Here is a 26,650-nt window from a genome sequence, read left to right as displayed (position 1 = left end):
CTGTGAAATTGTTTTTTGATAGGGTTGCCAACACTTTATTGTTCGAATGGTGGCAAATTGAAATCTTGCATTAATTTTGGGACACCCTCTACAACATCTTTGCTTTCCCACTTAACATTTGCCCTTCTGTTTAATGCGAGTTCCAATTTATACCGAGTCTTTGTTCCTCTTTATTATTACCCCCCCCTTTCATCTTGAATTTTCATTCTCTTTGGCAACCTTTTGATTTCCGACATTTATTTTCGAATTTGCTCCGATTTCTTCATTTGATTCAACGACTTCACCAATTGCCAACCTAAGAGACCTGCGAATTTCTTTGGTTTATTTTTATCTTATAATTCTGTTCTCTTCAGATTCGATTCCGGCGGCTAGCTTCCGGATTTCGAAGCGTCATCAGTATCCAATCTCATCCATCTAAAAATGTTGACCTACACCCCGGGCGGGTTTGTTGTCGCCCCACTGCTCCGAGACCTTTTCCAATTTAATTTCGCCCCGAACCTTTCTTCGAATTCCCACCAGCACACGAGCGTAGACGGCGTGCATTTACTTTGATAAATCATTTACCAAAGGATCAATTTAAAGGTGTCCGCAATTTCAGGGATATTTGCCTTGGTCATTAAATATTCAATAAATAACTTGTAATAGGATAATTGCTCCGAAAAAGTCAGATTTTATACTGAATTTAGTTGATATTTTATTGTATTTATCTTCTGGTTGGAGAAATATATAAAGCAGAAGTTTGTATATTCTGTAAAACTTAATTAAAAATCAAAAATTTACGAGAGCATTTCCGAATTAAGAATCTTTTATGTATGTATATAGTCAAAGGATAAAGCATTTTAAATTTATATTATTCATATGTTTGTATGTGTTGGCACTTTACAGGACAATTCGTTAGACTAACAGCTAGTAAATTTGGTGATACAGTTTGGAGAGTGAAAGTAAGTACTTCGATGCGGTCTTTTTAATTTAATTATAGTCTTAATTAATTACAAGTCTTAAATTATAATCTAAAATTAATTTAAAATTATAGTTTTAATTTCGTTTTTCTGCGCAAATATATCATTGCACAAAAATAATTTCTATTTCATTTAAAATTTTAAAAAATTATTATTTTTGTTAATGCCATTTTTTTCTCTTGATTTCGATAAATTTTTTTTTAAAAATTTGACATAATTTTCAACAATTAATTTTATTGTTGCAATGAAATTACAGCCATTTTTATTGTTTCATGAAACATTAAATATCGCATGATTTAATTTTATTGCTTAAAATTATAAAAGAAGGATTGAGTGAATAATTTGCGCAGTTTTTCATAAGGAATTCAGAAAACAAAATTTCATTATTAAAAAACAAAATATAATTGGTAGATGAACAGTCTGCCAAGGATTGGTAAATGTCTATCAAAGTAAGGTCTATTATAATGCCTATCAAAGTAAGAATATTTTATTGAGGGTATTATAAACATCAGATAATGCTAAAGTGATTTTAATGAAATTAAACACATTTATTATTCCTGGCTAACTAGTTGATCAACAAAAGCGGTTTTGTGATGCTTGTTAACAAATACTATTATTGACGAGGAAATAATGCGAAGACTGAGTCTTTTTCATGGGAACTAATTTCGTCAAGGTCCCCCCCCCCTCAATCCTTTCAAGCGTATGTAAGTTCAAGTTTCAACTGTGTCCTATTTAATTAATATCGTGACTAAAAATCCAGTTTCGCAAAAAAAGTATTAAAAATTTAAAAGTTTTTTTTTTTTTTTAAATCTGAAATTACATGTAATCTTTTCTTAAAATAATTCATTTGTTAGATTTGTCATCTTTGCTAATAATAATATGTGCGTGTGAGTGAGTGTGTTATCGTTTTACAGGCCAAGACCGTTTGACCTAGAATTAAATTTGGCACGTTCATATTTTGAAACGAGAAAATGTGAACATTGGAGTGATTTTGATTTTGGAAATTTTAATAAAAAATTAAGCGAGATTTTGGTGTTTTTCCGACATAATTGCCGAAAATATTATTGCAGAAACCTGATTTTTATCCCGTTTAAATTTTTTAATAATGTTTTTTTAATTACACCAATTTAATCGTCATGTATTTTTTTTATTGTGTTATATAATTACAAGGTGTTTCAATAAAAGTTGAATAAGCTTTTATTTCTCTAAACATTTCACCTTCGCATATACTTCCAGTTACAAAATTGCATTAAATAAGATGGGCAATTGTATGAAAACTCACTGGCTTCTTATTGAGAGAAATAACAACAATAGTAATAATAATCGAGCGAAAATGTGTCCATAAAATATTCTTACTTTCGTCTATACACATACTAAGCTTCACGTTTCTCTATAAATTTTCCAGGTGAATGCTTATTTTTAAATTTAGAGGGACTAATTACAAATTTAAATGCAAAGCAGTTATTTCAAAAATGGAATTATCTTGAAGATGGAAAATCTGTCATGTGTAAATATTTGACCAGTAATGCCTCATCAAATCATAATTTCAATGACTTTTCCTAATTTCGCATGTTTCTTGAGTGGTCGACAGTTGGAACTTCGAGTTCATAAAAGAAAAAGGAAGAGAAACTTGAAGAATTGAGCATTTAAGATATCTCAAAAAACTACTTGAAACCGAGGGGCAGATTCTTTGTTCGCCCCTATCTGCTTTCTAAAAGAATGGCGTATTCAGTAACGAGGAACATTAGGTATGCTGATGATTTACAATGTATGCAATAGCCTAGATATAAAATATTAAAATCGTGTTCTGAATTCCCGGCATCCTTCTAAGAAGTGCTTTTGTAAAAGAGTTTAGCGATTACAATCTGCAAGATCCTTATTTTCTGCGAAAAATAACGGAGATGGTGAGGCGTCATACAAGTGATGCAGAAATGAATGTTTTAGCTCATTTTTCAAGTTACCTGCATACTTGTGTATAAACTCGCCTGTTTCTTCATACTAGTGATGTGTTTGTCCAGAACTCCACATTCCAAAACCGACAATGTAGAGATTGTTTCAACGCAATAACTGGCAACCATGTAACGTTCGCAAAATCCATAGATAGTTACGTGAACAACTACACAATCGATATCTATAATTTTACAATTGGGCTTTACATTAGGTAAAATCAAATCCTTCCTTTTTGGGAAATACAGTTGGGACAGATTTGCTTTATTCGATAGGTAGGAACATTAATCTTTAAAACTATTACTTTTGAAACAGCAGAAATTCCTTTTTACTTTCTCTATACTATGTATATGTGAAAGTATTGTAATCATCAAAAGAATTCGAACTCGAGATTTTGACGAATCTCCATGTTCCTTCAGTTCGAAAGACGCATTTAAAAAAAAATGTCCGTCTGACTTTGATAAAGAATTTTGAGTGAAATCTGTTCAGAGGAAGTCCGGCTGTTCGAATATATGTTAACACGGTAACCACAAAACGAAGAGAGATAGATAGATAAAATGGTATTTTACGAATCTGTGATGCGGCTTTCCAGCATAATTGGTTCCATGGGAGGTCCCAGAGCTTGGCGATTTGGCGACTTAGGCGCAAAAATAGATTATACCCGAAACAGCGAGAATTTTCCCGATCCGTCCAGCAGGAACGGAGATACGCCTGGAACGTTCCTGATTGGTTGAGAGGCTTCTAGCCCCGCCTCCTGATGCCTATAAAAGGAAGCAGTCCTGCCGCTGCCGAGTAGTGGTGGACCGGTGGTGAATTGAGTAGTCGAAGAGTGATCGGAAGCGACAGAGAAGAGGAGTTGTGAACCAGTGGTGAATTGGGTTGCGAACCAGTGGAGTCGAAGAGTAGTCGGAAGCGAAAGAGTAGTCGTCGTGGTGAACCAGATCGGAGTCGTAGTTGTGAACCGACGATGAATTGAGTCGCGAACCGGATCGGAGAGTTGTAGTCGGAAGCAACAGAGTGAAGAGTAGTCGGAATCGACGGTGAAGAACTCGTCTTCCAGGGACTAGCGGAGCAGCGACGGAGTCGAGCTGCTGTTGTATGCTGCTGTGCATACTGTTATATGCTGCTGTGTATACTGCTGTTGTTGCTGCACGTCTCGGCTGAAGATAATCGTCTTTGTGCTGTCCTGTGTGTCTTCGTGTAAATAAACGTCGTTGTTTTATTTTCTACTGCCGCCTGGTGATTGAGCGTTCTTCACACCATATAACTCCCACTATCCAAATGAACCCCGGGAAATTTCGTAACAGTATATATATTTCATATGTATAGTCTAGACACTTATCAAATTTTGAGCCAAATCCAAAGACGAATTCACTGTCTGTCGGTCTGTACTTTCAGAAATTGATAAACGTGATCATTCAGAAATCCAGTGACTTAAATATATCAAATTTGGTGTGGAATTTTGTCATTTATAAGTGTCATCTTGTGTCAAATTTTTGTTTCAATCTGTTGGGTAAAACACAAATTCGATTTTATCGCCAAAACATGACATGATAAATCGATAATAATACCAATTCACGTCAAAGCTTAGTTTCGTAACTATTCTACGCCAATTCTATGGCAGGCGTTTTCTGGGATAACACCTTTTGTTAGAGAGTGTGTAGGAAAGTTTTCGGAGACCATCACCGTTATTCGTGAAAGAGGTTCATTATCATCAGCACTTTTTTATAAATGTACATGGAGTGGCATTTATAGAAACTCTTTGTATAACAGTATACTGAATACTTTGTTCAAGAGAAGTTTGTACTATTGTACAATGAAGGGTGACCGATATATTGAATCAATTTTAATTGGTATTATATCTTAATTAAATTATAAATTGGCTTTTGGTAATATATGGTCAGGATCTTTGCCAACGAATTACGCGAGTCATGACCTCGATTGCATTTGCTCAAGTATTGTAAAAGAATGAACATTGTATAGGTGCTGTAGATGTTCATTTTGATCAAGTTTTTAAGCACTAATGTATTATCGGGCCGTTTTTGTTAAATTAAGGAAAATTAATAAATGCGCCGATTCTGTCTTTTCAATTATCTTTCGTAATATGTGTATTGTCCCCGAAAATAGCAGCGGAAACTTCGATTAAACCCTGGATGGAGATATGGATAAAATGGCCTAAGTCAATGAGTCCAAGCAAGTTCTACAGATAACTCTATATATTTATAGATGGGTGCAAGAAAATATTGTATTCATTGATGTTATTTCGCTATAGGCTTCGCATAAAAATGTAATTTTTGTTAATTAATTTAATTTAAATTATTAAGAATAATTCAAGGTTCTTCATGCATTTGTGGGCTTTATTTAATGAAACTTAATAACTGGAAGTATGTCAAATTACAATTACTAAAGAAATAAACACTTGTTCCACCTTTATGAAACACTCTGCGGGTGTAAAATATATAATTGGCAAAATTATATATATAAAACATTCTTTGAAGAAACAGGCAGATTTGGAGTTCTTCAATAACATTTATTCTTCACAAATTTTTTTTAGAAAATAATCCGATTTTTTTTTTTTTTTTTTTTTTTTTTTTTGTCAAGATTTTTTTGTTAAAGCCATAACAAAAAAGGTGTCGCATACCGACAGACAAGGCAGAAAATAAGAAGATCCTGTAAAAGTATTTAAACTTATATAGTTCCAGAAAGAAAAAAAAGAAAGAAAAAGAAAAAAATGCCAACACAGTTTGGTTCTATAGTTTAAAAAAAAAAAAAAAAAAAAATCCCGCGGAATTTAAAAACCAAAATTGCAGTCAAACCGCTGCTTGAGTGACTTGGAAATTGATTTTGGAACGTAGATGAATCAGAAATTATACATAATTTTCAATAATTTGATTTTATTATTTCAATAAAATTCAAACCGTTTGAAATTTTGTTAAATGCATGTTAAATATTTAGAAAACTATTTTTAGTCAATTCAGGATGATATGATCTCATAAGAATAAAACATAGGTTATTTTTGACCGCAATTTGTAAATGACATCCTTAAATTGGAGATGTGCTAGAAAGTCGAGAAAAAAAAACCATCTCATTATTTTTTTTTCTCTTTTTTTCCTTGTTCTTTTAGCTTGTATGGCTTTGAAAAGACAGCAATGCATAAGCGGGCTTTGTGTTCTTATAGAACAAGATAAAGAAAAAAAACCGATTAGAACAGAGTTTTAATTCTTTGATTAATTAAGAATAGGCTAAGTAATATCTGGAAAATCAAAACGATTTAGAACATTCGTCATTTACCAAGAATCACTGAGTCAGTTTGTTGTGATGCAAGTGTCGCTGCGCAGGTGCTATTTGACTTAACGACCGGCAGTAAGTAAATCCTGAATTATTAATTCATTGCCACCGCATTTCTTACGAAGTTAAGTTATTCTTTTGACATTTTCATTGCAATATCTTAATTATTATTAAAATTAACGAAAAATTGGATCAGGCTTCGAATAGAACATCCTTTATTATTATGAAGAATCTTGTGACGTCGTCTGTAATCTTGATATTAACAAAATATTTTTTTGCTGACATATTGTCTTGCTACAAGATGTGCTGTTGGTATTAGAGCTATCGAATATGAACATGTAGTTATTTCTTGGGAAATGGCTGCCCTCTAATAAAGGTTCTTACAAAATGTTAAGTATTCCGTTTTTAATAAAAAAATGAATGGAAATTTTAAAGTATTTTTCTCAATAACTACAGACTATATTATTACACAAAAACCATTGTTACATGACTTTAAAATTTAACAAATAAGCTTTGCAGCGATATAGAATTGTTTCCATGCAATTTTTCTCTGGTTAAAAATATAACAAAATTAAGAATATTTTAAAACAATACTTTTTTATTTTTTTTATTAGCTACAATAATACATGTGTTACAACGATATTAAACATAAATTTGCGTGCACATTGTTGCTGGTATGTAATTAAGAAAAAGTTTGAATATTAAAATGAAGAAAGATGAATGAAGCCTAAAACATTTTCCATGCTACGGTATTTTGGATTCGAGACTCGAATATTCTGTAAATTTTTCTTACTCTTGTAATTTGCTTTTTTAAAATTTGCAGTTATGCAGTAAAAATTAAGAAAAGGCAGCCAATTATCTCTCATATTTAAATTGTAAAGGAAACTTGTAACTCGTGTTGCATTACTAATATTTTATATAATAATTTTAAATTATTTATTTTCTGCTTTTATTTTTCAAAGTATTTTGTATTTTTATTTAATCTTTATTTATCAGGGTTTTGTTATTATGATATTATAAAATTCCTTGTTTTAGAATGTAGTAATTAACATCCATTTTTATGTCCGTGTGTATTTCTTTTTCAATAATTTAGCTAGCATGAAATGTACATTATTTATTATGATTGCTTTATTATATTTTCCCATTTGTCGTTTTAATTATATCGTTTATGGCAATCAGAGGGTTAATAACATCATGATTAAAACAATTGGATAAGTACATGGCCACTACAATTGTAGTTCTTTTATGTCTAAAAGAAACTAAGCGATAAATAACTATAAACGATATAATTAAAACGACAAATGGGAAAATATAATAAAGCAATCATAATAAATAATGTACATTTCATGCTAGCTAAATTATTGAAAAAGAAATACACACGGACATAAAAATGGATGTTAATTACTACATTCTAAAACAAGGAATTTTATAATATCATAATAACAAAACCCTGATAAATAAAGATTAAATAAAAATACAAAATACTTTGAAAAATAAAAGCAGAAAATAAATAATTTATATATATATATATATATATATATATATATATTAAAAAAAAGTGTGTAGAAAGCAGGTAGAAAATCATTTAAAACATTTTTTTATAATTTTACAATAAAATATTTTAAAGGTAATAAAATATTTAAAATTATTAGTTTTGAATACATTTCATTATGATAAAGATAAGTCAAAGGAAAACACAAATGGAAATTTCAAATGGTAGCATTTTGACTTCAAAATCTGGCCAATGATTGCTATGCATCAACTGAAAATTGTTCAGGAATTTAAGAATGTATATTGACAAGTTAAGAAAAACAAATAAACGATGGAATGCGTTCATTTTACTTTTGGAAGTAAAATGCAAGTGCGCTGCAAACAGAACACTGAGTGTTAATGAATTCATTATTCCATCAGGAAAATTGACATCTCAATTTCTTAAAGTCTAATTATATCAATTTCAAGCAAATAAGTAGTCGAAAATGAAGGAGAAAAGTGGGAATGACCTTTTTCCGAAATTCGTTTTTAGATTATCCCTCCCCCCCCCCCCCTTCCATTCTCTATACCAAAAAACAAAAACAAAAAAAAGCGATTGTCGTGAAAGATAAAAAGTTGATATTCTTAAAATATTCGTAGTGTTCGTAGTAAATTCTAATTTTCTCATCGGAAATTTAAAATGGCTTACCTTTTCTTTCCAAATCAATGAAAAAATAATTTTTTGAATCATAAAATAAATTAATTGTTTTAACAATTATTTTTGTGTTATAATATTTTTGGAAGTTATGGTGGGAAAATGTTCAAAATGTCACTTAATTTTGAATTAAAATTTTAAAAATCACTTTGAAGTACACATTTCCACTCTATAAAATACATTGATTCCAAATTTTGCAACTCTAGATGAAATTATCTTGCATGTAAAGCGCAAAAAACACGCAGACAATTAAATATTCCAACTCTCACCCTTCTCATTTATTAGTAATACAGTTTAATTCATCGGAAATAAAATCATTAATATAATTATTTTTCATGAAATAATTTTTATTTGATTTCTATTATTTATTAAAGTATCACCCTGTTTATATATTAATTTAATATGTATTTTAATTGTTAAATATTAAAAATAAATTTTTGGTTAACTTTTTCTTGATTCTGATTTTGGATAAATTGATTTTTTATTGTCCTTTGAACAGCTTCATATTTGATTAATCCTATTGAGTTAAAATTTATTGAAATGTTTTGTGTACTGTAATTATATAGTGCCCTAAGACTTAGCGCCAAATTGTACGATATAGCTTCCAATTCGTTCGATTTAATCGTTAAACATTTTGCAAACAAAGTTTGATAATTATCGCAGTCCTTTTCATTTTGTATGCTGTACTAACAAAAACAAATTATCGATCTATGCTTATTTATCGAAATATTTATTAGTTTCGTAGATTCGACATTTCCATTACAGACAACAAGGTAAAACGGGTTAAAATCAATTCTAAATGCGTGTGTCCAGTACCATTATTCCTGGAAAGAGCATTCAGAAGATCTGATTCACGCCGAATCGACAAACCTTCCAATTTTGGCGCGATCGAACCGTCCTACGAACCTTTTAACGACCTCCTTCTGCAGATAGGAAGCCACCTAAACACTGGCTGAAGATAAATTATCTGAAAAATACGCGACGCAGGAAGGTTCATTTGGTAGCTCATAATTTATCAAAAGTGATTTTGTACTTGTAAATGAATAAATACATTGCAGCTATTATTATAATAATAATTCCGAAGAGGGATTCTGAATGCAGTAGATTTCATTTTTGGGGTGAGAATATGTTTTCCCCTTTAATAACTATTATCATTATTTATGCATAAATATTTAAAAATGGGTAGGCTTAAAAATGATCAAATAATTGTTTTATTTATAAACTAGCCGCCTTTGGCGACCAGCCGGTTCACCAATCTTAATGTTCGTTTAAATTTTAATAATTAAATATTTTACGCTACTTTAATAGATTCTTCCTCAAAATATTTAAAAACTTCTAATTTTGATAGCCATATAATTCACTCATAATATTATAAATGCCTTCAGTCATAACGTAATATTATCTCTCTAATTTTCTGTTAGCTCCCGTAGAATTTATACTTTAAATTAAAGTGGAAAGAATTAATCTGCAATTAATATCATAATATTTTTTACTGAAACAAAGCATTTTTTTATAATATGATTACTGATAACAGAGTCACTGAGCGTTTAAACTTTATGGGCACTAAAGAATATCTTTTTTAATTTATGTAATATCTCAAGACTTTGTCAACAAAATTTTCTGAAATTCATCATGAACAGATCGATTAATTAACAATGTTTCATTTTAATCAAACACTAAGAAAATAAAACGAATCGTTTAAAATAAACGGTCGAACACAGGTTTAAAAAAAGTACTTCAAAAAACGATGTACTTAAAACTATAAGCATATATAAAAAATATATAACTAACATAAATACAATTTACTTACAAAAGCATGCAACTAACCTAAAAATAATGTAAATCATTCGTTGGTTGTCATGCCAACAGTCAGAACATAATGCGCATGCGTGAATTTTCCTCGCCAGTTACGTTAACGCAAATGCGTGAATTTTTCTACGCCAGTTGGGGTAACGCTATGCAGATTATACATTTTTAATTTCCTTTATTCTGTGTTATTTTAATTCAAAAGTACTTCAGAATGAATCTAAAACATGGATTAATTTACAATGTTTAATTTTAAAAGCATAAAACATTAAGAAAATAAACAGAATCGTTTGAAATAATCCGCCGAAAAATATTAACCCTAGCCTCATTACTGTTGGGAGAAAAAAACAACTGAAGACTTTCTCGTTTGGCGGTGGTAAAAATGAAAGATTTTTTTGGCGGAAAAGTTGGCGGTGGGGAAAATGGAAGATTTTTTTGGCGGGAAAGTTAGTTTTTAATTAATAATTAAAATTCTAATTAAAATTTCAAAAAAAGGGACCCCAGGTGCACATTCCCGACCTCTAAGATATACATGTATTAAATTTGATAGCTGTATGTCAAATGACCTGGCCTGTAGAGCGCCAACACACACACACACACACATTGAGCTTTATTATAAGTATAGATAAATCGCCAACTGGTGATTTCTTAATTTTTATACATTTCCGTTAATGACAGCAAAGTGAAAATGTTTGATATATAAAATTATTTAGCAATTAATATTAAAAATAAAATGTCAGATTTATTTTATAAATAACTAGCCGCCTTTAGCGACCAGCCGGTTCGCCAATCTTAATGTTCGTTTAAATTTTAATAATTAAATATTTTACGCAATTCTACTTTAATAGATTCTTCATCAAAATATTTTAAAACTTCAAATTTGGATAGTCATATAATTCACTCATAATATTATAAAGGCCTTCAGTCATAACATAATATGTATCTCTCTAATTTTCTGTTAGCTCCCGTAGAATTTATGCTTTAAATTAAAGTGGAAAGAATTAATCTGCAATTAATATAATAATATTTTTTTACTGAAACAAAGCATTTTTTTAATAATATGATTACTAATAACAGAGTCATTGAGCGTTTAAACTTTATGGGCACTAAAGAATATCTTTCTTAATTTGTTATATCTCAAGAATTTGTTAACAAAATTTTCTCAGATTCATCATGAACAGATCGATTCATTAACAATGTTTAATTTTAAATGCATCAAACACTGATAAAACAAAATGAATCGTTTAAAATTATCGGTAGAAAACAGGTTTAAAAAAACTACTTAAAAACGATGAACTTAAAACTATAAGCATATACAAAAAATATATAACTAACATAAATACAATTTAATTACAAAAGCATGCAACTAACCTAAAAATAATTTAAATCATCCGTTGATAATCGTTGTCATGTCAACAATCGAACACAATGCTCATGCGTGAATTTTCAACGCCAATTACGGTAACGCAAATGCGTGAATTTTTCTACGCCAGTTGGGGTAACGCTATGCAGATTAGAAATTTTTAATTTCCTTTATTCTGTTTTAATTTAATTCAAAGGTACTTCAGAATGAATCTGAAAGATCGATTAATTAAGAATGTTTAATTTTAAATGCATCAAACATTAAGAAAATAGAATCGTTTGAAATAATCGGTCGAAAAATGTTAACCCTAGCCTCATTACTGTTGGGGGGGGGAATTAAGCCCTACTCTACTACCGCATGCGGTGGGGAAAATGGAAGATTTTTTGGCGGGAAAGTTAGTTTTTAATTAATAATTAAAATTCTAATTAAAAATTCAAAAAAAGGGAACCCAGGTGCACATTCCCGACCTCTAAGGTATACATGTACCAAATTTGGTAGCTGTAGGTCAAATGACCTGGCCTGTAGAGTGCCAACATACACACACAAACACATTGAGCATTATTTATAAGTATAGATTATACTTATTTTATTTCTCGGTGTTTGTTTGGCACAATTCATTGTATTATAAAATTCCATCTTTTTTTTTTCGCTTATGATTATCGTCTGCCAATTTCAATTTTTAATATTCTGCTGAAAATAATTGTTAGGATTCTTTTGTTAGAAAGTTAATTGTATATTGTGTATATTAAAAGAAAAAAAAAGGAAAAAATTGAAATCAACTCACTCACGTGATACACGTAAAATGCACCTGGCCAATTTTAATTGAAATCCACAGCGCGTCTTGCAGCTGTTTATAACGGTATTTTTAAGAACAATTCTTTTGTTGTTTGTTCTTTTTTCTTAAATTCTTTTTGGCAATATACAGGGGCCATAGAATATTTTTTCCTATTTAGAGACATCTGCAACTAAAACTAATAAACGGAATGAAATTCGTTTCATACACACGTAAGTGGGAGAGGGGGGAGAAAAAGTTCCGATCAAAAAGGGAAGGGCTAAAAAAATTCGCTAATAGAAAATATTTTGGTCTTAGTTTACCGAAAATAATTTAATAGTTATGAGCATATAATAGAATACGCAAAATCTCATTTATATATTTAAAAAAAAAAAAAAAAAGAAGAAGAACATATACTTAACTGAATGACATGCAAAACGAAACCTTCAGAAATTAATTTTTTAATCGACATAACGATAATCTAGCACAAAAAGTTGCCTTCCATTTATGGAAAATACAAAAATCATGTTTTTTGTGCGCATGCGAAATTAATTTCCGCACATTATATTTTAACTGTCGATACCTCTGGACAGGAAAATATTTTAATTATTATATAATATACTAAATAATATATAATATATAAAATCTTATATTATTTTTTTTAGATCTTAAAATTTAAGCACTTTACTTTCGGGTTTGTTGTTTTTGTGTGATTTTTCACACAAATTTAATTTAAATTTTAATTTTAATTCCGTTCCTTGAATTTTTAATGTTTTACTTAAACTGTTTACTATGTTTCTTTATTTTTTATAAAGTAATAAATAAACTTGGGTAACAATACATTTAAGAAACCTTTGTCTTAAAGAATGTTGTGTGACGTAAGCTTAAAAATATTAGTACGATTTATTATTATTATTTTTTACTGCCATAACGTGAAAATTCTTTTCATACCTTTATCTCATTTATTTTGTATTCTCCGAAAGTCAAACAATAACAGTTTTTTTTTCTTTTTGAATAATTTGCGCAACTATAACCAAAGCAACAGCGAATAAACGAACCATAAAAAGATAGATGACAAACACAGTTATTTTTGTCACATGATTATGACTCACATAAACTTACACCATTAAATACAACTGAATTAAGAAGCGAAGTAAAATACATATGGCATATTCCATTGAACTTAATACGAAAACCATCGAAATTTGAATTAAAAATAAGGATGGGGTTTTGTATCTTTTTTCGAAAAAAAAAATTATATTTGCTTTAAAATAATATACATACACAAGAGGTTTTAACAATAAAATTGAATATAAATATTTACACCATTTTTAAATATTTGTTTTTCGTTAGAAAATTGAAAATATATTGCGATTATCGTCTGTAAATGCATTAGCATAAATCAGTACGCTCAGAAACATAAATTTGGCATATAAAATCACCGCAAAATTATAAAAGATATGAGTAAACCCTCAATAATTATAGTAGACTAATTTTTGCTTTTATTATATGTAAAATAAATATTTTTCATTGCGCCTTTAAAAATATATAGCTGTCCAGAATCAAATAAAAAATATAATATGCATAATGCTTATAAATATGAGATAAGACTTCATATCTGCACCTAAACACAGTTTTAAACAAAAATTACCTAAATTTTAATTAAATAAAAATGTTAAATTGCAAAATTATATAATTTTAATGTTTCTTTTTGTTTATATTTTTATTATTTTGTGAGCTTTTGGGATTTCTGGAATTTTGGAAGTGCATATGTTTTCATTCAAATATATAATTCAGTTATGTTATAGAATATCTAGTTATTTCGCGAAATAACTAATCGGATAATTTAAATAACGGATTTCATATTTTAACAACATATACTAAGTATAAATTCTCTAAATCAGTGAAATGTTCCTAATTTTATGAGTCTAAAATTGGAAATGGGATTTTTTGACGATCATGCGCCATTTTTGTATTTATTTCATGACCTACATTTGCAAGTGTATGTGTGGGTTTTTGTACTTCTGCAAAAAAATGAGATTTTATTTAGTTTGTTACAAATGAAAAATGTTTAAGAGAATTATTCATGTATTCTGTCCACTTTTAATCATTTCGACGTGTGCTTTATTTGTATATTTTTTGGTTTTGTTCTTAATGTAATGTTTCCAGACTGGCGTATTATCTGAAATATGTAACATAGAATTACCGATTTTTTAAAATAATTATTTCTCATGTAGTATCTGCTCGCTTAGACAGTGTTTTATGAAATTTTACATAGACTTTTATATAAAAGTTTATCGCAATGTAAACTTTTTTTAACAATTTCGGCGTGTATTACGCACTAAAACCATTTTTACATGTCTTAAAAATGAAATATTAGCTTTATATTTGCTTTATAGTAATATTATTTCCGTACAATTTTTTTAAATTTAATAAATTTATCAAAATATTTTGGTACATTTTCAAATGTTTCATTTTTTATTAAAATTTATATGCAAGTGAATTGTAATGTGTTTAAATACTTTTTTTGTGTTCACGTTAATACTGCTGTTTAATTTAAGGTAAATTTTGAAATATTGGCGAAACGAGCCTAAAATATTACATTTCGGACTGAAGATGTAGATTCTTAATAACTTCCTTTAATTTTTAGATTGAATTGATATAATTATGATGTAATGTTTATTTCTTTTTTTTCAATATTCGTGATAATGGTAATAAGTCGTGATAATGGTAATTGCGTTTTCTAGAAAACAAAATATTGGAAAACTTAAAAAAAAAAAATCCTTTTAAAAATATGAAAAGATTAAAAAATTATATTTCCGATACCATGTAGCCAACCTTTTTTCGATTTGAATTATTTTTTGGTGTTAAATTTGACTTTATCAATTCTGTTCATTCTTGGATTCGAAAAACAAACCGCGCTTCTAATCAAGCACCGGGAGGTGCTTATTTCATCAAAAAAAGAGGAGAAAAAAGATGAAAGTGTTTACATTTAGCAGTAGAGTGAATACAGAATTAGGAGGTGTAATTACTACTCATCTTTCAGCGCACCATCCGTTAGCGAAGTAAAATCATCGAAAAGAAAAGTGCTAGTCTCGTGATTTTCAGTAAAGCACTGTCTACCATTAAATCATTTAATAATTCGCCTAAATATCAGTGTCTAGGCGAATTAAGTATCATAATCTTCAAAAAACATCTTGAGCTAGACAGTTGAAATTTGGTATAGAGTATTTACTCCAAATTTCCAAATATCTATCAAATTTTGTGTAAAATCTGTTCAGAGAAAGTTCGCCTTTCAAGCTGTTAGAATATATGTTAACACCTTAATTATAAAATGAAGAGGGCCAGATTGATAAAATTCGAAGCTCAGATTTATTGTAGGCACCTGTCAAATTTCGTGGCAAATCCAACAACGGGTTGACTGTCTGTCGGTCTGTATTTTCAGAAATATTTTTTAAGCGATATAAAATATATGCAATTAGAAATAATGATAGTGCAATTTTGTGTCAAATTTTTGTTTCAACTGGTTGAGAAAATGGCGTCTGAGACAAAAAGAAATCGATTTTTGAATACTATTAATGCCAGAAATGAATCGCCAAATATCTCGCCAAGGAGGATACTATAAATTTAGTAGAAGTGCTAAATTCACGCCAAAAGTTAATATTTCGTAACAATTGTACGAATTCCCGCAGGTTTAGAATATTTTTTTGAAACTTCAAAATGGTTTATTTATTAATTATATATGTATTCTGTGATGTATTATTTTGCCGGAATTATTATTTAATATTAATTTCATTTAAGTAAAAGTTTATAACTGAATTATGCATTGTATTGAAAAATAATGGTCGCATGATTTTCACTTTAGGACCAGCAAAATTCTCGTTGTCTGTAAAAAGAATCCAATCTACGAGAGTCATTATCCAACTTTGTGTTCATTTTATTTTGTCGCCAAAGCATGCCGGGCTTGGCGCAAAAGCATAAAATAGGAGATTCTATTATCAAAAAGGGAATTAGGATGGATGTGTAGCTTGTTGATAACAAGTGCGCTCTGTTAGTGAACTTCTTATAATAGAAAAGGAAAAGAAACGAGAATGAAGTACTATCCGTCAGTCAGTGCGTATCCGATAATTCTGTTATATAACTATTATAATACTACTCGCCTTTAGCTAGCTGATTCGCTTAGGATATGGTTGTGCCTATTGTCAGTTAATCGTTTAGATTTAACTGGCTGATTCGCCGGGGATACGATTGTACCTAATTCAGGTTAAATCGTTTCACTTCAAGTCCATGGTACCGCCAAACTGTCTGGCATTAAAGTTATGTTGCATTTTAATTGTCTTATATATGATATGTTCTCATTGCATATATGAAAACCATTCTAACGGGAAATCAGTTCTTTGATATCATGGCTCTATTAAAAATGTGTGCTAATAATTTTCGCGGTGTTGTAACTTCATTTTTTGTAAACTATACGGGTATTAAACAGATTCCTTCTTTATCTTTTCTATTATCTAAAAAAAAAAAAAAAAAAAAAATCCGGCGATTAAATATCCAATAAAACAATGAAAACGATTTCAATTTCAAAATAACAATGTAATCTTTTGTTGAATATAAATGGAAAAAAAAAATCATTTTTTAAATTTAAATTCAGAAAGAATTTGCACGACTGTTAATTTTGTATCACTAAAAAGACAGTTTTTTAATATATATTTTAAAGCGGTGTAAAATTTATTTTGATCCAATAGTATTAACTGGATAGATATGGATAATTGTGTTTTTTACCAGCGATTTAAAAGTTTTAAAGTGTTTGGATTTTTTTTTATTTGCAGAACGAGAATTGTGGGGAATGTTAAAGAATTTTAGGGGTATTTCTTTTTAGTGGCGGCTTTCTCCTCGTTTAACAGGATGATGGGAAAATGAGGAGGAAGGTCAGAAAATGACCACTTTGTAGCTGGGGGCCAACTTCGGAGGATGACAATTCGATGAATCGGCCGGTGTTACGGACGGGTTTCAAGACAGCAGTCGGCCGCAGCAAATTCTGTCGATACTGCTTCATTCAGTAGTGGCGGGGTGGTCAGCTGTACACAAGAAAAAGTATTAACTGGATAAAAATAAATTGGAAAATACCATCATTTGGCTTAGTTTTTAATTAAATTTCTAATTAAAATTGCAAGAGAAAGTCGCCTCAAAATGCACATTTTTACTGTCCGAAGGTGTGTGTATATATGCAATATATATAATGTCTTGAGAAATATATCAGTTTAATTTTTAAATAAATTTCATTTAAAATTGCAAGAGAAAATCACCGCAAAATGCATATTTCTACTCTCCTAAGGTGTGTATAAATACAATATATATAATGTCTTGAAAAATATATTATATTAGATAAAAATATTTTTGGAAAATACGAAAATTTTGTTTAATTTTTAATAAAATTTTTAATTAAAATTGCAAGAGAAAATCGCCGCAAAATGCACATTTCTACTCTCCTAAATTGTGTGTCTATACATAATATATATATAATAACTTGAAAAATATATTAGATAAATATATTATGGAAAAATACCAAAATTCTGTTCAATTTTTAATTAAATTTCTAATTAATAATTTTAAAGTCCTCTCAGAATGTACATTTCCGCTTTCCTAAGGTATTTGGTAGATGTACATTGGCCTATGAAACGCCCACGTGCATACAGATTCTTTTTTGTTATTAGTAGAGATTATATTCCCATCAAGAACGCAACTGAGATGTGAATAAAAATTTCAAAACTAATGTAATGCTTAGTGAATGAAAAATGGATTACAAAATCCCATCTTCACAAGCAAGTAAGAATTTGAATTAACTATTAGAACCAGAAAAATCGGTGTGCATACATTTTTTTCAATGTCATTATTTTGAATATGAACATCCTGTAAATTCTTCCTGGTGAGATAATGCATGTCTCCCAATTATTCAATTATCGAATGCTGATGTATTTCCTTTTCTGTTTTCAGATAGCGTCTTTATTGCTTTGGGGACTACGTTGATGACAGGATTCAGTAATAACTGAGCAAATAATATCTTCCTGATTTACTGGATTCTTAGGTAGGTTTATGTTCCTTAATACGCTTGGCGGCTAATTTGCGAAGGTCGTTAATGAAGTTTATGGTAAAGTAATTAAGCATTGTTTCAAAGTATTCAGCATTCGGGCCATGCTGCGTCGTTTAAAGAGTACTGATTGTATCAGTATTCGCGCTTTTATCAAGTTGCTCGAAAAGGGTGTTTGTGGATTAAATGGTCATTTGTTTGAGCTTGGCTCTTAAAAGGCAGAGAATATTAAAAGTTTAACCTGCAGTACAATAATATACATTGTATATTCTTTTGCATTTACAGTAGACTTTCACTTACTGTAGAGCTGGCGCCAAACCTAATCCGCATAATCGAATTTTATATAATTGGATAATTGATGAATATATATTTATATAGTAATATAATGACGGCAGATACAATCTTATGTGCTGATATTTTGTATACTTGCACAGTGTAGTAACACTAGAACTACCAAGACCATCATTTTCACGGTTTTCAAATTTCATGCTTAAAAATTCTGATATAATTTATGTACAGTACATTCCCGAGTATCCGGTTCGTGACTATCCGGCTTCTGTACTATCCGGCCTAGTTTTCTTTCATCATAATTAAATGAGGAAGACAAGGCGCTCATTGGCAACATTTTTTACGTTTCCTACGTTTAAGTTGAGCATTACAGAATTTGCTAAAATGTGAAAATGTGAACAGTTTGTATCCTTTAGCTTACTTTTTCTCTAATAACTTATTGAAACGTGCAGTACAGTATATAAATATATATATAAACTCCAGTACAGAGTCTCCTAGTGTAACTCGATACATTATCAGCAACTGCTTTTATGATTCTCCAGGCAGCGGCTGCGTTCGCATTCTACGCGGTCTGAGATAAATAGAGGATTTAGTACTCAATAAGAAGTGAAAAAGTATATATTATATCAGTGAGTTTGGTATAAAAACTCTGTCTTCTGGTATAGGTAGGTAAAGAAATGTTCGTAGAACTCCGGCCGATCCGGTGGTTGTTATCCGGTCTACCATTCCACCACATTATGCCGGATCCTCGGGTGTGTACCGTATTTTGTAGACTTTCGCCCTGTGTTAACACTAGAACTACTAAGACCATTATTTTGGCGGCTTTCAAATTTCATGCTTAAAAGTTCTGATATAATTTGTGCATTATTCCAGAATTTTATAACGACTTTTAATGAAATATAAGAACAATTACATATTCCTATTCAATTTCCACTCAGCCATTTTAACTTCCATAATCAGTATGACCTATTTTTACCAAGACCCGTCAAAACGACAGCTTTAGCTATTTCAAAGTTTATAATATTTTGTGGTCCATCTATGGACGTCAGTATGTATTTACATTCATTTATACATCGCTTGTAGACATTTCCAGGAAAAATTTCCATATGAAATTATATTAATTGATCCAAAGTGTTCGGCAACCTTTATAATGGAATGGGATCGATTTTATTCCGATTATAATTCAGTTTAGAACTAAGAGCTCTAATTGGATTTCCTATAAATGCAAATACAAACTGATTTTTTTTATTTAATTAATGAATTATTTTATTAAAAGTTTCTTTTTAATTGTATTTTATTTACATAAACTAATCCAAAAGTTACAACGAAAACCATGACGATCAAAACCCCGTCAAGTTGATAAGTGTGAGAAAACTATGTATATATTTAATATGGTAGTTCTAGTGTTAAAATATTACTATTCCATCGATTCAGTTTTACTTGACAAAATTTTGTTTGTGGGTATCTTTGTTTTTTCACAAAGCCATGCAGATAATTAGATTATCTGCATGGATTATTGTTATAATGCTTAAATTTTTACTTTACGAAATATATAGAGAGGAAAATGTCGTAATCGTTAAAAAATTTGGCTTGAGATTTAAATTTAGACCTCAGTAAGTCCGAAAAAAATAATTTTTGGAATTATGCCTTGTCTATGGACTTGATTGTTAAAGAAAGGAATAAACTGTATACAAATGATATAACGGTATGTGGTCTTTACGCATTAACTGTAGATTTCCTTTTATTTTTGGGCGAAATTTGTTGACAGAATGTTATCGAATAAATGGCGGTACGTTGTCTTTACACATAAATTGTATCAAGTTTTGGACGAAGCCCTTCGGTAGAAAGTCTCCAAATGATAATGATGGTATGTGGTCTTTATTCATAAATTGTATATCTGTATTAAATTTTGGTCGAAATTCATCTGCAGAAAGTCTCCTAATGACATGACGGTATGTGATCGCAACTTATAAATTGTAAATCTATATCAAATGTCGGGTGGAATGTCGACAGAAAGTTTTCAAATGATATACTATATGACTCTATGTACTCATAAACTGAAGATGTATACCAAATTTTGAGCTAAGATCTGTCGGCAGTAAGTCTCTCACTATCTTCACAGGCACCGTTATCTATTTGTTCCAGGTTCGAAACCCAATTGTTCCGAAAAATTGCAAAGTGAATTAATTTGATACACGATAAATCATCTGGGCCAAATATCTTCCCATTGGTGTGATGCAGGATTTTTGAGGAGGGTTGTCGACTTTAAGCATTTTTGTCTTTAAGCATGGTTCAAAATTACAACTCTAAAAATCCTAGTATACAAGATGTAAATATAACTAAACTTAGCTTCTCATTGTCTTTGCAAATGAATACAATGACTAAAATGCAACGAGCTAGACAGTTGAAATTTGTGACAGGTTTTATCTCCAGAATTGTACATTTTTATTTAATTTTGAACTTTATTCATCAAAAAATATAGTATTCGTCTGTTCGATGTTCTTTATGAACACGATCGTTTTAAAAATACATTAAGCTAAATATAATTTTTTTCTATTTTCTTTCAACAAAATTGGAAATTGATTCACTCGGTCTATGCAAAAAGATACTGTTCTAAAATGCATATTCATACTAAGAAGCTAAACACATAAAAAATAAACAGTCATTTTGTATAAATATTCAAAAAATTACTGGGTAATATATTCCTGTTGGTTTTTTTTTTTATTATAAAATTATTTTGAATATTGTCATTATTTTGAATATTGCCAAAGTATTGCCCATTAAAAGAAATTACATTTAATATAGCCCATTTGTTGCTGACTAAATTGCTGTCATTATTAATTAATATTCTAATGAACACATAAAAAAAATCTTTATTTTCCATTTTAACAGCCGTTCTTAAACAGGTTTATAAACTCCGAAAATCATCTATCTTGAGCGCAGACGATTTTGTAAAGAATATCGCAAGGAGCTGTTATCGTCAGTTCACTACTAATTGCCCATGAATTCGGCTGTCTAATTGGTAACCAATTGGGAGAACATTTTGATACATGGTCGCTCAATTAACCAATCATCGTTCAGGTCCGTCGTTTCTGTTTGTCGCCGAAATCAGCGCCAAACTGTTTAGTGGTGTTGCTAAAAGCTAAATTCGACCGATGCTTCCAATCAGTGGTTGGTGTTCATCGAGTATCTTCCATCGGATTCTTCTTTGTATCGACTTCCCATTGCGTTGTTGGGTCATTGGACTCGATGTAACAAGCACGATTGATTCTCGAACATAAATAGACCAATCTTTTTTTGCGTTTTCCTCTCGATTTTTTTTTTTTCGCTTTTTCCGAATAAGTTTTTTTTTTAATAATTTACACAGTATTTAAAAAAAAAAAAACCTGATAAATAACTAAAATAAAATATCAGCTATGTTTTATAACTGCTTTTCACCTAGTTCTCATTTATAACGTGGTCAAAAATGGTTGTGCTGCCAAACGATTTTTATTCTGTATCAGTAATCCGAAGATAACTGTTTTTAAGAAGCCATTTTTAAATTCATGATTTTATCAATTCGTTTATATCAATTTTATTTTTGTTCTCTATTTTTATTTCCTTTTCCGCAATATTTTAAAATTTTAATTTTTATTAGATCCACTATTCGCCTCAATGCAAAGAAATATATTTTATATTTTCATTAGGTGGAATAATAATTGAGATATTATTTACTAAAAATAATTGCAATATTTTCCTTCGACTTTAGTAATGTATTCTCGTGAAAACATTTTTGTAAATATCGCACTTATTTATTTACTTTATTTACTTATTTATTATTATTGCTTTATTTTTTAATCAGGCCTCATAAAAATTTAGTATTATTTGTAAAAAATATTAATAATTCCTAAGAATGGATGTATTATTTTAATTATAAATCGATACAGATTTGCATTTTTTATTTAAAAACCGCATATTTAATTTTCATTTATGTTTTTACCAATGCAAAAATGTTGCTTTTTATACTTTGTATGTTATAACACTAAATATTAAACATTATTTAGTGAAATATCAATAATATAAGAAATTGTGTTTTCGATCGACTCAAATAACAATTACGTTAGCAAATTATTTAATCATCCTTTTGAGGGAAGTTATTACTTTCTCATATATGATATATGCAGAGAACATATTGTAATCACCAAAAAGATTCGTCGCTAGATTTTGACGACCATGTTTAAACCTCTCCAAATACTTTTTTTAATCATGCCCGCATTTTGCTGTATATGACTCAAAACTTCAGGACGATTTTACAAATGTAATTTGATATATCATGCTATTTCTAAAATTATCAATCGTTTAAATTTCTAACCAGTCAATAATATATGATGAAGTTAAACCATTCAGTGGTTTTGCATATCGAAGTAAATAAAAGAACATTCGTAATTATTTAATAAAAAATGACAGAACAAAGAATATTCGTAATAAAAAAAAATGGCGTGACCAATATCATCCAAAGGAACATTTCTTTTTTATAATTTTATAGTCAAATGTGATGATTAATATATATCACATACGTTTTATTTTTAATTCTATCAATATGTACACATACAATGAAAATAATCCGACATTTTTAAAAATTTCATTACAAACATTCGCGCCATTAAATCACTCTTGGTTTTTTTTTCAGATTTAATTATAATTAATGACAGTTGTCGCAATTTCTTAAATTATAAAATTGAATTCCGATTTTTAGTTTAAAATTTAGGTCGTACACCAAAAATGTTCAACAAAACGCTTTGTTCTATTATGCAAAAATAACAATTTCGAAATTTATTTCAAAGAATATGAGTGACAAAATGAAACGATGTGAATTTGCTCTTATTTTTTAAATATCATCCCTTTTTTATTTGCTCTTTAATTTTTTATTTTAAAAAAATTGGCAACGAATGTAAATACTTTTTCTAAAACTTCTAACTATATAATTTAATAAAACTAACTTAATGACTTGTTTGTGTGAACTATGATTTAGTATCCAGAACAGTGCGGTTGTTGAAATTCAGTCGATACGTTCTTTTTGTTTGCACATGTGTTTTATAGCAACCTTAAATAAACATTCTTAACGGATTTTCTATTTTTTTCGACAAGTTTTATGAATATTTTTTTTTTCTGCTTGAATTTTTTTATATACTTTAGCTCTGATAATAATTTTTTAAAAAACTGTTAAGTTTAATGAAAGCAAAATTTTTCTTTTAAAAATGTAAAAACTATTGTAAATATTTATACTTAGTTAATACCATTTTATGCGCCTTAGGATGTGGAAATATTGCAGTTAGTTAATTCAAAATTGTGTCTGAAATAAAAATTAGATTTATTTGAAAATTCGAATTAAACAAAGATGGATTTAAAAATAATTATAACATGATAAATCATAATTTTAAAACTACAATTCACATTAAAAGATTTTTTTATTAATTAAAATAATATTATTAATGAACAAACTGCATATTATATTTTGGATTTTTTTTTAAAGTTATCTAACGAATTTACAAGTTTTGTGAACTATATTTTGAGTTTTTTTTTTTTTTTTTTTTTCCTTTTCTTATGAAAGACATTGTAAAGCAGTAATGTCCTAGAATGCATTAAGAATCTTAAAAGATTATTCACTTACATTAATTGAAGGTAACTAAGTACCTGTATATTTAATAAATAAAAAGAGTTCAGAATAATTTTTTTAAAGTTAAAAATTTTAGTTTTTACTTAAAATTTTATTTTAGAAAGTGTTCGAATTATCCAAATTCCGCTGATAAACAACGTTTCAGTCTTTTAATATAAATGGAAATTAAACACGAGTTAAAAAATAGTCTGCTTACTATGGATTTAATGTTAAAGAATATAAATTTATATATGAAAGAAATTCATGATATTTTAAGGATTGCAGTTTGCATTAAAGGCTGGCAAAAATATTTTCTGGGTGTTAATATTTTAAGGCTCGGTAAGTTTATTTTAAATTTTTAATATGATCTATTTATTTTTAAGTAAATAAACAGGACATTCCAAGACGTTTTATTCTTAAATTTGATAAAATTCGCTTCAGAATATGAAAACTTTGAATTTTTTCCAAGTAATCCAAAGGCATAATAGTCGCTTTTATTAAATATGTTAAAAATTTGGAAAGAAATAGGGTACTCACAATGTATAAACACATAATATATTTTATATAGATTTGGTAATGATTTTGTTCTTGTTAGAATCATTGATTCTTTTTATCATGTATGAATGTTTTGGAAATAGAGATTGTGATGTCGGAAAAAACCGGTCAGCTATAAGTATTGCCACATTAAGAAAATAAAACGTCTATGATTTTTTTCTTTATTTTGAAAAATAAAAGAAACATTTATTAGCAACAATGTTCAGAAATAAATAGCTCTAGAAAATTCCTGAAACTGATCGTGCTTTAATTCTTTGGTTGTATTATATATATATATTTAATCTTTGAAGTGTGTTTGGAAGCGTTTCTTTTTTTATTTTGTCTTTATTTTACCTTTTTAAAATGAAACAAATGACTTTTTTTAATTGCATTTACTTCGTGACAATATTAAAAACCATGAGTCGCAAAATGTTATCAATTGAGTAGATAAAAGGTAAAGAAAAACGGCGAGAAGCTGAACGAAAATATAAACTTAAAAGAACGAAAAATATTTGAAACCACGGATAAAATAAGAAGAAAAATTATTGGAATTAAAAAAAAAAATTGCAATAGTAATCGAGATAGCAGCCAGTGAAATATGAGCATGAATTGGCTTTACAACGAGAGCGTAAGAAACGAAAAAATATCAAAACTTTTAAGATTTCAATAATTTTTACGATTCGATTCTGAATTAGCACCTTCTACATCTTATAAAATTAATGAGTAATTTTCTACAAAAATGAATCTTATTATTATTTTTTTTCAGAATATTTCGGGGGTTCAATACATTTCATGTGGTTAAAAATACTCTGTGATCAAAATTTCTATTACAAAAAAAAGTGCGCTTGCATGATAATTTACGATTTTTTTTTCTTTTTTTTCCCCCATTTTTTTTTAAATTTTAATTTAAAAAAAGTATTACCTTACAAAATCTTTGAACCAGCCAGAGCGTTAAAATTTCTTTTATGTGATAATGAATATATATGTTAAAAACGTCGTCTTTGTTTAAGATTTCTTAACTTTTTGTTTCATTTCGCATTGCTTGTATTATGGAAAGTATGTCGTCAAAATGTTGCGATTTTTTTTTTTTTTTTGTAACTTTCGCAGTACTTTGAGCAGAAGCACATTAGGTCGGACTTCCTAGTATTCTCGATTTCTTTTACATCGTCATAAACATTCTTTTTTTTTAGTACACAGCATAGTTTTTCTTCTTGTTTAATTCAATGGAATTTTTTTCGAATACATGGAATTACTAATACTACAATAAATAAATTTAAATATATTCTTTTAAAAACATCGAGACCTTTTTTTACAAATTTGAGAATGTACTTTAAAAAGTTTGCCAGTGCTTCATTAAAACAAACTAAAACAGTGACTTTAAAAATTCAAAAAGTTTTCTGATGCAGAAATTCACTCTTCATTTCCATCGAATAATTTTAAACACATTCTGTGTTCTTCGAACATAATTAAAATTCCTATCGTGTGCTGTTTTGTTAACTGATCAATGCCTTTGGTTAATTTGGAGGAAAACTATTATCCCTTTTCTCTTAATTTAGACGCATGCTCTAAATCTCTTGCACGCACCTGAGATGAGCGGAAAAGCGTATATGATAAACGTATGTGGATGACCCAAAAAAACTGAAGCGCATTCATCGATCTCTTACTGAATAAGCGCCATCTGTTGACAATTATTAGGACCAAATTGACTCAGTAAAGAGGGTTGCTAGATTTGGCAATATTTCGCTCGGGAAAAGTTTCTGAAAGTTGGCGCGAAACTGTTTTTCC

At 29.1% G+C, this 26,650-nt stretch overlaps 1 protein-coding gene across 2 annotated transcripts in view; it reads left to right on the top strand.

The window, feature by feature from the left end:
- The window catches only part of LOC129983819 (uncharacterized), a 312,959-nt gene that overhangs the window by 233,462 nt on the left and 52,847 nt on the right, over window positions 1–26,650 (top strand). For both annotated transcript variants that reach the window (XM_056093465.1, XM_056093466.1), the window contains one exon: window positions 18,315–18,405. The gene's annotated coding sequence lies outside the window, so the exon portion shown is untranslated. The remainder of the gene's footprint in view (window positions 1–18,314; window positions 18,406–26,650) is intronic.

Source organism: Argiope bruennichi, chromosome 9, assembly GCF_947563725.1.
Source record: "Argiope bruennichi chromosome 9, qqArgBrue1.1, whole genome shotgun sequence".
NCBI classification, from domain to species: Eukaryota; Metazoa; Arthropoda; class Arachnida; order Araneae; family Araneidae; genus Argiope; species Argiope bruennichi.
This window is presented reverse-complemented; position numbering and strand designations above follow the sequence as displayed.